Consider the following 14,664-nt stretch of genomic DNA (forward strand, 5'->3'; position numbering starts at 1 on the left):
TCCGATCCACCTGCACCTGTTACCCTCATATTTCTGCTGATCAGATCAGAAGACATGTGCTGCAATAACCATGGACTCCGCGAGCGAGTCCGCGGTAATGGAGCAGAGACGGCCAAGGACATACCGGTATGTCCATGGTCGTAAAGGGGTTAAAAGCCCTTCTCAAAACAATGCAACATATTTCAATATCAGTTTTCATTACAAAAAATATTTCAATATCAGTTTTCATTACAAAAAGTCAGATGTAATAAATTCTATCGATCTGACCTGTGCCTAAGTTTGACATTTGAAGATTCGTTTCTGTTATTTTTTTGCACCTGATTATAAGGTAAGCCAGCCTGGCTGAACTATACAGTGCTGGCCAAAAGTATTGGCACCCCTGCAATTCTGTCAGATAATACTCAGTTTCTTCTTGAAAATGATTGCAATCACAAATTCTTTGGTATTATTATCTTCATTTAATTTGTCTTCAATAAAAAAAAAAAAAGTGTCATAAAGCCAAATTGGATATAATTCCACACAAAACATAAAAAAGGGGGTGGAAAAAAGTATTGGTACTGTTTGAAAAATCATGTGATGCTTCTCTAATTTATGTAATTTACAGCACCTGTAACTTACCTGTGGCACCTAACAGGTGTTGGCAATAACTAAATCGCACTTGCAGCCAGTTGACATGGATTAAAGTTGACTCAACCTCTGTCCTGTGTCCTTGTGTGTACCACATTGAGCATGGAGAAAAGAAAGAAGACCAAAGAACTGTCTGAGGACTTGAGAATCCAGATTGTGTGGAAGCATGAGCAATCTCAAGGCTACAAGTCCATCTTCAAAGACTTGAAAGTTCCTGTGTCTACGGTGCGCAGTGTCATCAAGACGTTTAAAGCCCATGGCACTGTGGCTACCCTCCCTAGATATGGAAGGAAAAGAAAAATTGACGAGAGATTTCAACGCAAGATTGTGCGGATGGTGGATAAAAAACCTCGACTAACATCCAAACAAGTTCAAGCTGCCCTGCAGTCCGAGGGTACAACAGTGTCAACCCGTACTATCCGTCGGCGTCTGAATGAAAAGGGACTGTATGGTAGGATACCCAGGAAGACCTCACTTCTTACCCCGAGACATAAAAAAGCCAGGCTTGAGTTTGCCAAAACGTACCTGAGAAAGCCTAAAATGTTTTGGAAGAATGTTCTCTGGTTAGATGAGACAAAAGTAGAGCTTTTTGGGAAAAGCCATCAACATAGAGTTTACAGGGAAAAAAAAGAGGCATTCAAAGAAAAGAACATGGTTCCTACAGTCAAACATGGCGGAGGTTCCCTGATATTTTGGGGTTGCTTTGCTGCCTCTGGCACTGGACCGCTTGACTGTGTGCATGGCATTATGAAGTCTGAAGACTACAAACAAATTTTGCAGCATAATGTAGGTCCCAGTGTCAGAAAGCTGGGTCTCCCTCAGAGGTCATGGGTCTTCCAGCAGGACAATGACCCAAAACACACTTCAAAAAGCACTAGAAAATGGTTTGAGATAAAGCACTGGAGACTACTAAAGTGGCCAGCAATGAGTCCAGACCTGAATCCCATAGAACACCTGTGGAGAGATCTCAAAATGGCAGTTTGGAGAAGACCCCCTTCAAATCTCAGGGACCTGGAGCAATTTGCCAAAGAAGAATGGTCTAAAATTCCAGCAGAGCATTGTAAGAAACTCATTGACGGTTACCGCAAGCGGTTGTTCGCAGTTATTTTGGCTAAAGGTTGTGCAACCAAGTATTAGGCTAAGGGTGCCAATACTTTTGTCTGACCAATTTTTGGAGTTTTGTGTGAAATGATCAATGATTTGATTTTTGTTTCATTCTCTTTTGTGTTTTTTCATTGCAAGCAAAATAAATGAAGATAATAATACCAAAGAATTTGTGATTGCAATCATTTTCAAGAAGAAACTGAGTATTAGCTGACAGAATTGCAGGGGTGCCAATACTTTTGGCCAGCACTGTATTTTACAGCTTTCAGAAATATCATTTCCAGCAGCAACACAGACCATAATACCTGTAGATTAGAAATGAGTCATTGATTTCTATAGGAGAGTTGTGAGCATGCTCAGTGATCTATGCGGAGGTCAATATGCAGGACGGGGGAGCTGTAAGCCTTTGCATGTATATACACTATGTACAGTAGACAAAAGTATTAGGACACCCCTATAATCGCCAACTTTAAGTTTCATTGTATAAATTCCAGCTCCTCGGCGATCCACTCTGGCTTTATAAACATTTGTGAATAATGGCTTCTTTAAAGAGCTCACTAATTTTCAGTGTGGTCCTCCTCTCTTGCTGACTCAATAACTGCAAAATCTAAGCCTCCTCTGGTGTTAATATCAACACGAAAACTGTGCGCCAACAGCTTGGTGGCATGTGTTTCCAAGGCTGAGCAGCGGCTTGCATACCTTAAAGGGGTTGTCCAGTCTAAATTCATAAGTCACTTACTCTATGTGATCGTTGCTCCTGCTCTGACACCAAAGAATCCTTGCATCGCACCGTGCATGTGATGTGAAGATTCACAAGCCTGCAATTATATATTGTGACCGTAGACTTGGAGATTTGGACTGTGCAAACCCTTTAAATATCCAAGCACAATGTCAAGCGTCAGAAGAAGTGGTGAAAAGCAGCTAAAACTGGACTCAGGAGCAGTAGAAATGTGTTTTGTTGTTGGATGAATGTCTATCTGGAAGTCAGATAGGTAAGTCTGAGTTTGGCAAAAACCAGGTGAGCATTACCCACCTGACTGCATTGTGCCAACTGTAAAGTTTGGTGGGAGAAGATAAAATGATGGCTTGTTTTTAAGAAATGCCCTAGGCCCCTTGGTTACAATGAAGGAGAAATCTGATACTTCAGCATACAAGATATTTTGGACAATTGTAGCTTCCAACTTGGTGGGAAAGCCCTTTTCTGTTTCCCATGAACTGTGCCCCAGTGCACAAAGCAAGATCCATAAAGGCATGGTTAAGTGAGTGTAGTATTGTGTCGCCCAGGAATAGGGGGAACTCAGATACGGGCCAAGGGGTCGCTTCTGAAGGTATCACGGTGGCGTGACCCGGTCTGTGATCCCAGGCACCACAACAAAAGGGGCATTATATACAGGGGAGATTTGGTAGTCTATGTTCCGTGACGCCACCCGTGGTGTGCAGTGAGGTAATGGAGCACCACCGCTGCCGGTCACAGGATCCCGGGATGGTAATGGGCAGCAAGGTGGTGATTTTCCCTCCACGGGTAGGGTGTTGATGTCCCCGGACCCCGGTGTGATGGATTGGGGAGTAACGGGTGCAGTCCACGGCTTGGACCAGGTGGTGCAGGAGTACTCACAGTATAAGGCAATAACTGACACGAGTCCAAGAATTAACCAAGTTGCTGGTAACTGGTGACCACGACTGCTGTGAGGACGGGTCCCACACCTGTGTGTGTAATTGGGTGTTTTTCTCCTGCCTGATGTCTGTGTCTGTGTCTGCCGACAGTTGGCACCAGGGGGGCCACTACCCTCTCCCCGGGTCACTTCGGGCCCCACAAGCAGCTGACCTATTCCTGAGGCCCTCACTACCACTTCTCCTAGCGCCCCACAGGAGCTGCTTTCAGACTTCTCCCCTCCAGCAGACTAACTACAGCTCAAACTCTGCTCTCTCCAAGATCCTCTCTCCCCCTCCCGTTTTCCTGAGGAGGGGGCGAGTGGGGCCTGATTAGCTGGTGTGTATTTGTGTGGAAAACTCCCCAAGGGAGAGTGAGCTCTGCACCATAAAGATGTATGCAGACCTCTGTGAAACCCTGGTTTTGCCAGGGCGATACAGTATAGCAGTACTTGACTGGTTGGCACAAGCCCTAAATTCAACTCCAATGAACACATTTGGGATAAACTGCAATCTATTCTACAATCTATTCTAAACTATGCTGTCCGACTATTCCACCTGTCACCCCGCTACTCCCCGACCTCCCCGACCTCTCCTCTATGCCAATCCCTCCACTGGCTTCCCATTGCCCAATGACTCCAGTTTAAAACCCTAACCATGACCTACAAATCTATCCACAACCTGTCTCCAGCTTATATCTGTGACCTAGTCTCCAGGTGCTTACCCGCATGTAACATTTGATTCTCACGAGTTCTCCTTATCTACTCCCCTCTCATCTCCTCCTCCCACCATCGCATCCAAGATTTCTCCCGTGCATCCCCCATATTCTGGATTGCTCTGCCACAACATATCAGACTCTCACCTACCTTGACAAGCTTCAAAAGGAACCTGAAGACCCACCTCTTCCGACATGCTGTAACCCTCAGTCCACTATACCACAACCATCTCTACCCTCACCTATTGTATCCTCACCCATCCCTTGTAGACTGTGACCCCTTGTAGGTAGGGTCCTGTCTCCTCCTATACCAGTCTGTGCCTTGTTTTGTTTATGATTAAGGTGCTTGTCCCTAGTATGTGTTTTATCACATTACATGAAGGAAAAAGAGAGGGGATTCAGTTCATTAATAGTGGTCAGTGCATGGGCAAACGTGGGCATTATTATTATTATTATTATTATTATTATTATTATTTTCCAGATACAAATGGTTTCATGCGTCTGATGTTCTTCTCAGATATTATTCATATACACCAATTAGGTAAAATGATTTATTGTAATGTTGTATGTTATTTGATTGATATCAATATGGAAAATGAATGAATATTGGTACTGATTTTTCTCTTTTCTATTATGTCTTGTTATGTAAATTTCAGTTGTGAAGAAGGCAGTAGCCGAAACGTTACTTATATCTGAATCATCAATTTATGGAAATAAAATAAAATTGATACATCATAGTGTGCCGGAGTTTCTTCTATATATATGGACTTTTTTCTCCTGAGCACCATACTAGTGAGCCAGACCATTTTTTGAATATATTACATGGGCAAACAACAGGCCGGCTCTGGAGTAGTGAGTATGTGTACCCCATTTCACATGTAAAGCACCACGGAATTAATGGCGCTATAATAATAATAAATAATAACAGAGATTGTGAATCTAGCCTTCTCATTAAAAATCTGTCTGGTTTCTCAAATGGTTTTCTTGATAAGTTGACAAAAATGCCCACAAATACACACCAAAATCTTGGAGAAAGCCTTCCCAGAAAAATGGAAGCTGCTCTAGCTGAAAAGTGGAGATCATGTTCTTATTAATATATATGGGCTTACAATTGGATGTCATAAAAGCTCCTGTATGTGTTATGCGTACGTGACCAACACCTTATGTCCGCAGAGTATATATATATAATATATATATATATATATATATATATATATACAGTAGTTGTAATCCTGCCTGTGATGATTAGATGAAAAGTAATGAATTGAGCAAGTGTTCATTTATCATCAGATCAGGGGCCAAAGTGCAAACAGCAAGATTTTAGGTTTTTTTTATTTTAGAAAATAAGCATCAAACCTTGTTAAAAAGCCGATCCAGCAATAAGTTAATTTCTGATGATGATACTTTCCCTAAATGCTTAGCTTTCACTATAAAAAAAAAGTTTTGTTTTTTTTTAAATACAAACTATCAAAATAATGTAAATAAAAGTGTTGTGGCATAAAAGAAAAAAAGAATAATAAAAAAATTTATCATAGTAAATAATATCATAGTTGCCTTTAATTAGTAAAAAACTTAATTTTGTCTAGGGGGTAATCAATATTGTGGATTAAAATTTCCGCCATCCTGCTATACTGTCAGAAATCTCTCTAATGGATGTGCTGAAACTCAAAAAAATTGTATTTATTTATTTTACTTCTTTTCCCTGAGAATATATGTAAGGGCAGTGCTGCTATGCAGCTTGTTCGGTCATTTATAAAGCATGACATTGTAATATATTTATGAATCTATTGTGGTATGTTATGTTGTGAAATTGTGGACTAATCAGTTACAATTGGTTGGAAACCATTACTGTACTGGTATATTACTGGGCCACATGAATGGCATATTCATATATTAGTCAATCAGTAACAAACTCCAGTTTTCAACCAACTTGTTAATGAAGCTAACTAGGAAAGCTGGACAAGGATCTAGTATTTTACCATAGTAGTCTTATTAATAAATACTGTTTTAGTAACATTTCCAATAATAGTAATAAATGCATCCATAGGTGAACGCACTTAGGCCTCAATCAGTTTTTCACTGATGAGTTATATCCGTATTTTGTTATTTATAGAACAAAAACACATTATAGTCTATATGGCAGTTCATATTTTTTGTCTTTGTGGATTTTTTGGAAACCAATTGGTGCAAAAACAAAAAAAAAAACACAAAGATATTTCAGTTTTTAAACAATTCAAGGATCAATATCAGCCTTACAATCAGGAAAACCTTTGCAATTTTTTTATTTATTTTTTAGCATGAAAAAATCATTAAGGAAAAACTTATGGAAACAATGTAAATCTAATTGAAAATACTTATGAAAATAAAGCTTTTTTTTTGTTACAACCAATTGGATCAATAAGTGAATACAGAATATTCATATTTTGCATTATTAATAATAATAATAATATTTATTCACTTATATAGCGCTATTAATTCTACAGCGCTTTACATACGTTGGCAACACTGTCCCCATTGGGGCTCACAATCTATTTTCCCTATCAGTACGTTTTTGGAGTGCATTAACCCCCTCTTCCCCATCCCAATTGCAAGGAACATATTAGTACACTTTTTGGATCAGATAAAGCTATAGAAATATTGAGTTCCATTAATAAAATGATAAATAATTTTAGCTCTCTGAGCTGTTTAGATGTTAAACAAATTGGTAACAATTTGGAAATGTATCTCATAAAGGAAACTTGGAGCTTTGTGACAATGACATGTACACAGAACCTTTTCCACTGATTAGCAGCCCCTGGAGTTGGTTTTACATGAGCCACATGCAGACATTCATTCCTCACCTCCAAGTTACCCAGCTTAGATTCTGCTCATACCTACTAGTAAATGGAAACTAAATCATAGGTCTATATCTACCAAAGCATGTGCTAGCACAGGTCTATCTGCAGATCTAATGCAAACTGTGCCCCACACTAAAATCTGCTGCTGCAGCTGGCTACTTGGTTGGCTACCGAAATATTTATTACAAGCAAAGCACAACTAAAGAATCCAAGTCACAAGTATTCAGCCTGAGACATGGAGCGATCTGAGCACCCTTTGTATATTGAACAGTGTGCACAGTCCTTGAGCATAACAATATGCATTGAAGCCACTACTGTAAAACACAGATAGGTATATGCCAGATGAATGCTATCAAGAGGGAAAGGGTGTTTGCACTTATAACCAATTTATTACCAATGAACATATGGCCAATATTTTGCCTCACGTCATAGGGAAGAAAAGCAAATAGAACCTGCAATTTAAGAGAGTGGGGGTGGGTGACAGTCATTCTGCAGGAGGAACTCACAGAGTAATAGGCAGATATGAGCAGAGGGGAGTTGTGAGAGAGAAGAAATGTGGTCAACTGATGAGAAGGGCAAATAAATGTATTTGCACAGTGAGAGAAGTGCAGCAGAGTATGTGAGCTTGTGCCTAGAGTGCCACCTCATCTGTCACTCCAGCTCCTTACCTCTGGAAAGCTGAACCCATCACTGCCCCAGCTGCTCCTCTCCTGGCTTCCTACTTCCATCCTCCACCAGGTGAGCTGATTCTCTTTTTTTTTTTTTGCTGTCCTTCTGCTTTGCACCCTGAAATAAAGTCTTACATCTCCATTCTTGAGCAGTTGCTTCCTCTGAAAGACTGGATTAAAGGGATAAGTTTATTTGCAAGTGCACAAAGAGGCTGCAATCGTTTGATCTGAGCTGCGGATTGAAAAACAACCGAACTATCTGTGATCGTTTTCACGGGCTGAGATGCGGCTAATTTTGCTGCTCATGTGATGTGGGTTTTAATGCAAAATTAGTGAAATGTTAGAAGTCTTTCCTGAACAATTGTCTGGATTTATACAAGGGGGAACCGCATCTCGGTGGGGCAGCAGGTGGCTTATTCTCTGTGCGTGGAATTTACAGCTTCTAGGGAGTGGGGTCATTCACTGTGCGTGGACCCTACAGCATCTAGGGAATGGGGTCATTCACTGAGCGTGGACCCTACAGCATCTAGGGAATGGGGTCATTCACTGAGCGTGGACCCTACAGCATTTAGGGAGTGGGGTCATTCACTGAGCGTGGACCCTACAGCATCTAGGGAATGGGGTCATTCACTGAGCGTGGACCCTACAGCATTTAGGGAGTGGGGTCATTCACTGAGCGTGGACCCTACAGCATCTAGGGAATGGGGTCATTCACTGAGCGTGGACCCTACAGCATTTAGGGAGTGGGGTCATTCACTGTGCGTTGACCCTACAGCATTTAGGGAGTGGGGTCATTCACAGTGCCTGGACTCTACAGTTTCTAGTCAGTAGGGTCATTTCTGTGCGTGTAGTCTACATCTTCTAGGGCGCAGGGTCATTATCTGTGCATGGACCCTACAGATTCTAGTAAACAGGGTCATTCACTATTCTGGACCCTACAGCACCTAGGGAGCAGGGTCATTCTCTGTGCTGGACCCTGCAGCTTCTAGTCAGTAGGGTAATTCCCTGTGCGTGGAGTCTACAGCTTCTAGTGAGCAGGATCATTATAAGTGCATGGAGTCTACAGCTTCTAGTGAGCAGGGTCTTTCACTATGCTGGACCCTACAGATTCTAGTAAACAGGGTCATTCGTTGTCCTGGACCCTACAGCTTCTAGTGAGCAGGGTCATCCTCTGTGCGTGGCCTCTACAGCTTCTAGTGAGCAGGGTCATCCTCTGTGCGTGGCCTCTACAGCTTCTAGGGAGCAAGGTCCGGTCATATCTGGAGCAGAGGAGAAGACAGGTGACAGAAGTCGCACTAGTGCCTGCAGATGGTCTGTCAGAGATAACCGGGCAATAAATCTTGCTCGGCTCAGTCAGGGCTTCCACAATATGGGATTTGAGATCCTATCCTATGGTTAGGGCTGATAGTAATTGCTTTTTATTTACCTGTTGGGACACCATCTTTGCTCATAATGGAAACATCTTCTTTTCTAGAGCTGCGTTGGTTAATGTCTTAGGAGTGCTGCAGAACACTTTAGGATGTCAGTGGACCACGTTCTCTAATATGAAAACTCTTGAGCAGTTCTCTTTTTAGTCAGTAGAGATCGCTGGAGGATCAGCAATATTTCCCCATCTCCATAGACTCCTCCACCAAGATGATTTCTCTCCTGTCTCAGACCCTTCCTGACTTGCACAGCGATTATCATTATGAATAAGGCATTTAGAGCATGCTTTACTGGTACTTTAATTTTCCATAGCAAATCCTGTTTATCCTCTATGAAATGGACATCACAAGCAATAATACACATAACATGTGCACCTCTGTCTACTTCATTCATTATCACTGTTTGGCTCCAACCTCCCACAGATGTCCTGCAGGGGCTCGTTTTGTAGCAGACACGTTTAGATAAGGATATGCTTAAAGCATTGTATTTCATTTTGAGAAATAAACGTGAAATCAGGCCATAAAATACTGAGCTTTATCATTCTAGGCTTGAAATGGCTGTTTCCGCAGGGAAAATAACGGTGCTTAATCTCCTTGTGACATATTTAATCATTTCTGGAGCAGAGAAGATGAATAAAGAGAAAATGTTAGCCTGAGGGAAACAAAGGGTTTGATTTTCATATTAAATTCTCATAATGGACAGCACATAAAATAAAAAACCCCAGGGCTATGCCACAGCTTTGCCCTTAACTATACCCAGGCTATACATTTAGCTGGTGCTGGTGCATCCATTATTGTAGCCTATGCGCAATCCCAGAGCTAAGTCCTCCTGTGTAGCCTCAGGATATATCCACATCATGGAATGTGACTGATACAAAGAATAAATCCCCAGCTTATTTTCTCAGAATGGGTTTATCACACTTTGGTGAAATAGAATAAAAATTCCAATTTAGATTGTTGTATTTTGAACAAATAATTAATAGCTTGTCATGGGGAAGTGCCTTAGGTGGGAGAGTTTACTTTGGATTGATTTATATGCATTTGATCTGACCCTAATGGAAAGCCTTTACCGGTGTATAAACAGTTAATACAATCTTTGGTATCTGCAGAGCAGATACTAATAATACATCAAGTCAGATATATTATCAGGTTGGTCCAAGCCAGCCCTTGAGGTCCACAATCCTATTGATTTTATTAAATGCACTTTAAAGACTCTCATGGTGTGTTACATTGCTCAGCTGTTTAGCTTGGGTTTCCATACTTCATATAAATCCATAGCTAAAGGTATTGTCAGCAGAGGTATGAGCATCTGGTTATTATTTTAACTTTTCATTATTTCCACTTGTGCCTGTTTATGTGTCATTTATTGTGCTTTCAGCAAAGACTGTCTTTAGGATAATTGGAAAGGCTAAATTGGACTATGTGTTACCTCCAAGTTGATTTCAAGTGTTCCACCAATCCAGAGTATCAAGTCCTAGATGGAGAAGAGTATCCAACCCAACAAAGCCTTTGTGTCAGCTTCAGTAATCCTCAACAGAGCGTTAAGGTGTAATATGTTTTGTTTGCCTGAAGTGAATGAAAAAGAAAACAATTGCTTGCACCTTGGAACTATTCAAACAATAGACTAATCCACTTGAAGCTTGTTATCTGAGCTGTGTTGTGTGATGCGCAGCGGGTCAGCCTTATATGTCATCCTGTAGGAGATATAATGATGCCATTGAGCACTTTAATGAATGAAATTACACTAGCTTTATCAATGCACATCCATTATGCTCACATCAGATATTATGACTGTATGCCAAGAGAATGGCACAACGCTGCAACCTGGCACTGTGTCGTTTTCATCACCCATAAAAAGGGTGTGTGAGGGTTTTTTGTGGTGCCCCCCCTCCCCTCTTTACAGAGCAGCTTTTTGGATTTTGTACAAGACACTTCTGTTTCCTATCATGCCATGAAAATGTATGTCACAACAAGTTTCATTAAAGGAAAATAAACAGTCATGTCCCTGCTCCATGCAGGGGAGTCATGAATTTTGGATGAGATAATCTGCTGATAGATGGGAGAAAAAAATACATGCTCTGAAATACTCTAGCGGTGTTATAATCCAATTGTCAAAAAGACAGGTCATTATCTAGGAACTTTCAATATATGGGAGAAATAATAGTGGGAGAAGAAGAAGAGAGGTGTTAAGAGAGATTAAGAAATAAAGCCATGTAGAGACAGAGGACTGGTGAGAGAGAAGGAGCTGAGTATGGAGGAGATGAGAAGGAAAGATGGAGATGGCAGGAGATAAGAAAAGGAGGCATAGGGCTAGGGTGAGGTGAGGGAATATTACCCAGCAATGTGAACAGGCTCAATGGACAAAACAAAGGGACCCGAAAGAGATATGTCATTCTATTGTCACTTTATGGTACAGTCAAAAATATTAATGCGTGTGGTTTATTTGTTGGAGTAGTGAAATTAAATTTAATGGTTATAGTCAATATTGTGTGTGTGTGTGTTTATATGTATATAATATATTTTTTTGCATATATATATTTATATGCGTGTGTGTGTGTGTATGTCTATATATATATATATATATATGTGTGTGTGTGTGTGTGTTTGTGTGAAGGTGTACATATATATGTGTGTGTGTGTGTGTGTGTGTGGTACACATATATAACATGCATAGTGATTAGTGTTAGAGGAAAGAACTATCTATATATTGTATACCCAGAGATTAGTGGTAGGGCATATAACTATGTATATGTTATATACATAAGAATTACTGTGTATTTATTATATACATAGAGAATAGTAGTAAGGACTATAACTATGTATATATTAGATACATAGAGATTACTTGTAGGACAGAACAAAGAATAGTTACTGACTAGTAGAAAAAACAACAAGACAATACTAGTACAAGACGGGTGCCATGTGCTATAAAGCCACCTGTAAAAGTAAACAGGTAAATAGTAGCAGAGAGCACTTGAGCTGAAGTGCAGCCACTTATCACAGTCACATCTCTTTCCTCCTTGCTCTCTTGTTCAAATAATCCCACAACTCTCCCAATCCCCAAACACCACCCTGTGCTGCACCCATACCTCTGTGCTGCACCCATACCCCTGTGCTGCTCCCATACCCCCCTTCTGCACCTATACCCCTGTGCTGCACTCGAGCCCTGCCCCAACTGCTCACTACAAGGTAGAGTGCTTCCTATCTAACACCTGGCAGGATCACACCACGATCAGGCGATCTATTGGAAGCAACTCTTCATTATTTTCGTTATAATGATACAACATCAGCGATTTCCAAACACCCACATTCACCTCTGCTCATCAAGCTTCATCGAATAATCGAAATATTTCTCACTATTAGATAGAACGATGAGCAAAAGTGGCATAAAGCTTTGGTCATTCATTAATCCTAAAGTATAAGCTAAATAAACTTCTTGGAAACATCGAAATTACTTCATAGAAAGCTGTAAGCTTGCCTCATAGATAGATAGATAGGTAGATAGATAGATAGATAGATAGATAGATAGATAGATAGATAGATAGATAGGTAGATAGATAGATAGATAGGTAGATAGATAGATAGATAGATAGATAGATAGATAGATAGATAGATAGATAGGTAGATAGGTAGATAGATAGATAATATATAGATTATAGATATTATTGTGATAATTAATTTGTCACATATAAATTACACCCTTTTCAATTAATGCTGAATGCAGTGCCTGGCAGGTAACAGGTTAAGCCTAGTAATTACTATTGTCAGTAAACTGAGCATATAACTACTATTTAGAAAATAAAAAAACCCAATGTAAACGAATATAGGAGACCGATAATATAATTATAGAATTGTTCCTTTGTTTACAATTTGTGGGAAATAAATGATTAATCGCTAATATCAAGGGCAGGAATACAATCAATACCTAAATACCTTGCCTTGTTTCCCGTCTAATATATATATATACTTATATATATATATATATATATATATATATATATATATATATATATATAAAATTATTTTAATAAGCACATTAATGTTATTAGTGATTGCATAGCTCTTCTCTGATGGATCCAGATTTATATTGACATGGAATCAGTCCATATCTTATCCAATATTATCGGTTCCCAGCACATAGGCGGTGAGGGTTGCACCTAATTCTGGTTTTCAGTTCACTTGAATGAAGGCATTGTTTGCTTTGTGCAACTAATGAGCCACAAGACCTTGTATCAAAAATATTTACCTGTCAGGTGGTCCAGAGACCACTATTCTACAGCCCAGGACGGAGTATTTGGGGGTCTCCAGGAATCAGGTCCACCAAGCTGCACTTCAGCTTCTCAGTTCATTAGTAAACCAATATAATAATTCTCAAAATGAAAAATTCGATGTTAATATGTTCATTTGGAAATTGTCACAAAATTCGAGACAAGGGAAATCTCATTTTGGCTTGATAGCGACTTTGTATCTGTATAATTTTGCATTCTGATATTTATTTTTTTAATTCTTGAATAAATCTGGGGAGTTTTAAAAAAAATCATTTTATGAGCCTATAAAAGTCCCAAGCGACTTAACCGTTTCTTTGCCAAGTCAACCTTCCGCCGGCGAAGGGTTAAACCTGCGGCAGGGCTGAGAACTGAATGAAGAGATAGCCCCATTGAAAGAGGTTGAATGCCATGACAACTAGCAACAACCTCAGATTTATCCCAAACAGTTAGGGCACATTGTAAGAGGGCGTCAATCATGTATTATTTGGCTACTGAAATAAATGCAAAAACTGAGCCCTGACAAAAGCATCCAACAGGAGCCGGACATTTGTCTACATTTCGCCCATTGTCCGCAGCTTAGCAATCGGTTTGTATTTGTGTTTGCCCGGGTCCGACCACCCAGGATGAGCTGGGGGCTTGCTAAGACCCATGGCATTGTCACACACATCACATACTGGATGGGAGGCACACAGATACTGAAATCAACTGATCAACAATAATCCATTGGCTTTTTTTTTTTCTTCCCTTCCATCTCCCAGACTTTTTTTTTCTAGCTGTACAGTGGTGGGAGAAAGTCAGAAAACTTCCCTACACCCCTTTGATGCCCCCAAAACTCACATCAAATAAATCCTGCTCCAATCCCAGAAAAAAAAGGCTATATCATTAAATTAAAAAAATAAATATAAAATAAAAAAATGGTACAAATATAATAATTATAATAATATAGTAAAATATAATGGGAATACAGGTGTGAAAGCAATAGAGTGTAACATCATAATAATGATGCATCATGTATATATAGGTAAAGCATAACATTAATATATAATATACATGAAAATAATATTGTGTAACATCATAATAATGACGCATCATGTATATATAGGTAAAGCATAAAATTAATATATAATATACATGAAAATAATATAGTGTAACATCATAATAATGACGCATCATGTATATATAGGTAACAAAGCATAAAATTAATATATAATATACATGAAAATAATAAAGTGTAACATCATAATAATGACACATCATATATATATATATAGGTAACAAAGCATAAAATTAATATATAATATACATAAAAATAATATAGTGTAACATCATAATAATGACGCATCATGTATGTATAGGTAACATAAAGCATAA

At 39.5% G+C, this 14,664-nt stretch overlaps 1 protein-coding gene across 2 annotated transcripts in view; it reads left to right on the top strand.

Moving 5' to 3' along the window:
• The first annotated feature begins 7,420 nt into the window (after window positions 1-7,420).
• NKX2-2 (NK2 homeobox 2) overlaps window positions 7,421-14,664 on the top strand; it is a 15,813-nt gene continuing 8,569 nt past the window's right edge. Inside the window, exon 1 of one of the 2 annotated variants that reach the window (XM_075338099.1) lies at window positions 7,421-7,671. The gene's annotated coding sequence lies outside the window, so the exon portion shown is untranslated. The remainder of the gene's footprint in view (window positions 7,672-14,664) is intronic. The other variant, XM_075338098.1, reaches the window with a different exon arrangement.

The sequence above is a fragment of the Anomaloglossus baeobatrachus genome, chromosome 3 (genome assembly GCF_048569485.1).
Source record: "Anomaloglossus baeobatrachus isolate aAnoBae1 chromosome 3, aAnoBae1.hap1, whole genome shotgun sequence".
NCBI classification, from domain to species: Eukaryota; Metazoa; Chordata; class Amphibia; order Anura; family Aromobatidae; genus Anomaloglossus; species Anomaloglossus baeobatrachus.